The sequence below is a fragment of the Danio aesculapii genome, chromosome 10 (genome assembly GCF_903798145.1).
Source record: "Danio aesculapii chromosome 10, fDanAes4.1, whole genome shotgun sequence".
Lineage (NCBI taxonomy): Eukaryota > Metazoa > Chordata > Actinopteri > Cypriniformes > Danionidae > Danio > Danio aesculapii.
This window is the reverse complement of record NC_079444.1, coordinates 21665188-21669749: the sequence shown is the minus strand read 5'-3', so window position 1 is coordinate 21669749 and position 4562 is coordinate 21665188.

Here is a 4562-nt window from a genome sequence, read left to right as displayed (position 1 = left end):
AAGGAAAATTGCCAAAACGTGGTTTAAACTGTTTAAACTATTGTTTTGCAGCCTTGCAATGCTTGAAAAATATTATAAGCTTGGATTTTAGACTTGGTTATCGTTAGAATTGAGCACAGTGTCTTTTTTTTTTTTTTTTACAAAATGGGTGGAATCATATTTCTACACAAGTTTTTAATATCCATATGTCTTTTTATAATTAGGAGTGTTCGTTAGCCTAGATAGCTAATCAGCCAATCACATGGCAGTAACTCAATGCCTTTAGACAAATAGACGAGGTCAAGAAGATCTGCTGAAGTTCAAACTGAGCACGAAAGGTGATTTTGAGCATCGTGTGGTTGTTGGTGCCAGATGGACTGGTCTGAGTATCTCAGAAACTGCTAATCTAGTGGGATTTTCACACACGGCTATTTTTAGTGTTTACAGAAAATGGTCTGAAGAAGAAGAAATATCCAATAAGCAGCAGTTCAGTAAACGAAATGCTTTGAGGGCTGAAGAGAATAGCCAAAGTGGATCAAGCTGATAGAAATACAACAGTAACTTAAAATTCTTGTGATAGCCACTTTCAGCAGGATATTTCAATGGAAAAAACAATTAGTTACTTTGCTTTAAAAAGTGAGTGAACCAGCCCAATATAACAAGGAAACTATTATTGTACAGTATTGTAAGAAAAGTGTCTAATTTGTATGAATTCATGCGATTTCACTTGTATGAAATCATAGGAGGGCAACGCAGTGGCGCAGTAGGTAGTGCTGTCACCTCACAGCAAGAAGATCGCTGGTTTGAGCCTCGGCTGGGTCAGTTGGCGTTTCTGTGTAGAGTTTGCATGTTCTCCCTGCGTTCGGGTGGGTTTCCTCCGGGTGCTCCGGTTTTCCCCACAGTCCAAAGACGTGCGGTACAGGTGAATTGAGAAGGATAAATTGTCCATTGTGTATGAGTGTGAGTGAGTGTGTATGGATGGATGTTTCCCAGGGATGGGTTGCGACTGGAAGGGCATCCGCTGCATAAAACGTGCTGGATAAGTTGGCGGTTCATTCCGCTGTGGCGACCCCGGATTAATAAAGGGACTAAGCCGAAAAGAAAATGAATGATGAATGAATGAATGAAATCATATGATTTTTAAAAGGATGCATTCCCCAAACCCCACCCCTACTTGTCATTTCAGGAATGAGCAAACTAAATGAAACAAACTAATACTAATTAGCCCCTTAATCAAACAGTTACGAATTGCTGTGAAGTTGCATGGAGTAAACCCATTGCCTTAAATGTTTTTTTTATTTAAAAAAGTGAATAAACCGTTGTAACTTGGAGCTGTTAAGCTGACTTAATTTTTATAATTATACACACAGTCAATTTTATTAATAGTTTCAGGGTAAAATGTGTACTCACCTGCTTTTAAAGTAAATAATTGCTTACATTTGTGCAGTGTGCCGTAAAGGTCAGACTGTTTTCTTGAACATGAGAGTGTATTCACTAAACTCAAATATCCTCACAGTCACAAGCAGGAAATATTTACTCACTAATCGAATGCTGGGTTCCACACAATTAATTTGTATTGGGAAAACATGAAGGAATTAAGTTAACTTATTAGTTTTTACAAATTTAAGTGGATTGAACATAAGACCCAAGCTCAGAGCAATGCTTCCAGCACCTTGTCACATCTATGCTCTGAAGAATTAAAGCAGTTCTTTACGGAGCCTTTATAAAAAGTGTTTATAAAAGATGGAATGAGGAATATCCATAAACCTATAGTGCTCTGGAAGCTCTAAATTTATGAACTGGCATACAAAAGCATGGCTCTGACTACAGATGTAGACCTAGATCCTAATTGCACCTTCGTGAAGTGCCACGGGGTGGAGGCAGAGGCTTCTGCTAATTACCCCAATCCTCCCTGCGGGCCCGAGGCAGCCAATCAGGAGAATAATATGTACATTTCATTTACGCATCGGGTCTCCCACACACACACTGTCAGTTTGAGATTGGGCAAAGCACCACAGACTTTGAGAATTGAGAATGTCAATAATGCCACAGGAATGTGGGCACTACCCTCACCTCAGTCTCTCTCACACTCACAGGACTCTTCACTAATGTTGGCACCAATCGGTAGATATGAACAAAGAATGCACAAAAAATATTAACACACATACACAAATTACGGTTACTGAGAACAACAATTGCAGGCAGGGTATTTCAAGAAATATCTTTGTTAAAAATAAGTGGACCAAAAAATGTTGTATGGGTATATTTGTGGAAATGGGCAAAAATACACTGTATGACTCAAAATTCTAGATATTATATATATATATATATATATATATATATATATATATATATATATATATATATATATATATATATATATATATATATATATATATATATATATATATTATGTAAAGATCATGTTTCATGAAACTTTTCTACATTGTCCTCTGTAAATGTATTAACAGATAATTCTTGATTAGTTATATGCATTAAGCACTTCATTTAGACATTTTTTAATATCAGATTTTTGATTTCTTCATCCTTTAAATTCCAGATTGTCAAATAGTTGAATATCAGCCAATTAGAGTCCAATCCTACAAACTATACAGCAATGAAATTCAGCTTTCAGATGATGTATAAATCTGTTAAAAAAATGCAAGCATATGTCTGATTTTGTTGTCCAGGGTCACATATATGTGCGGCAAAGTTAATGGCAGCCCTATAAATTCAATTGAGCAAACTATTTTTTGAAGTCTATTCCCACACTGTAAAAAGAAAAATCCTGGTTGACTTAAATTTTTAGGCTGAATCAAATCAACCTTATGAGTCCATTGAACTTATATTATGTTAACCTGACTTCAAACAGCTTGCATAACTTATAAAATTAAGTTGGAACATGATTAACTTAGTTTAATAAGTTGCAATGGCCTGAAAACATATGTTGTCATGACTAATTGATCAAATAATCCATTTACAGTGCATTGATTGCATTTTCTTTACACCTGGATGATACTGTTAAACAGTGAGCTCCTGGCCCAACTCACAGTCATTCATCACAATGGGCAAAACCAAAGAATGGTTGCTGCAAAAGGTTGTGAGCATGGTTTGAGTAACCAAATGATCTCTATAAAATTCATTTAAAAAATCACATACGTCACCATAAATTGTTTAAAAATCTTTAATGAACAAAGCCTCTACTCTTATTCAAAAACAAACTCCAGTGTCTAAACTTTTTCCGTGATTATTAAAGCAAATCTAAAGGCTTTAATTATTAAATATATGTATTTGACATGTTTTAGAAATCAGCAGTTTTTGTAATTATTTATTCAATTCGTGAATAAAAAATGAATGAGAAACAGTAGTTTGAAAAAAAACTACGTAAAAAAACGCATTTGTCAACAATGTCAACAGTTAAAAACCACTGAAACATACAGATTCTTCTTTGTAAAGCACTTCTCTACATGTCCAAGCGGGGGCAGCAGCAGTGCTCATGACCGAAGCTTTAAGTGAAAACAGATGAAGCACGTGGCAAACAGCCACATGTAATGCATTTAAATCAGATTTCGCTCTCAAAAATGTTTTAAGGCTAAATGACTATCATAGACTCGTAGTGTAACCCTAACCACAAACAGCCACATCCTACGTAAAATCAGCCTTTAACTAAACCAATCCCATTTATTTTCATTTTAGGACAGGCTATGTAGAAATGCTGGTTATATGGAGGAAAAAGAATTTAATATCATAAATAGGTACAGATAGATAAATAAATCCACTATCCTGATCTGCTTTATGACAGATTAGACAGTGTGGATTCACTAATCCTCTACTGACAGGCGTCTAAATAGTTGGATGCATTTATGAATCATATCTGTTTTGATTTTTGCAGCTATTGTAAATCAGAATAACACGTACCTGGAGTTCCCAGAATCTCCGCTTTTATCTCACATCTGCTGACACTTTCACAAAATACTTGAACATCTCTCTGAACATTGTTTAACGGCTTTAAAATACATTCTCTTTGAACACTAAATCTCTATAATGTGCTGGACAACAATATGAAGGACAACATTTAGAAGAAACTGCCGACCAAAAAAACAACATTGATTTTAAATGCACCTCTCAATTTTGAGCATCTTTACTTGTGTTTCTTTATTTGTCTTGAACACCATATTTTTGTGTTTCCTTCTCTGGACGTTAGATTGTGACTGCAGATGTGTATTATAATACATTATTTGGCTGTGTCCTCAATGAGTTCTCCTGTTATGATCTATAAATTTCAGCAGCTCTTAAACAATAATTTTAAGGTTTTTGGTGAAATAAGCTCATACATAATATGACAGGTTACTGCTGAAAACAAAATGACTAGTCCTCCTGTGAATTTTTATATAGTATTTTTCCCCAACACGTGTTTTTATTTAACATTTCAAATAAGTTTTTAAAAACTTTTGTGTTTGCCACAAGGACAGTACATAGTATTTTACTCGTTTTTTTTACAAGATACTAGACACTACTATTTAACCTGGCGCTATAAAAAAGCTTAACTACATTCATTTGATTAACTAGACAAATTATGTTAA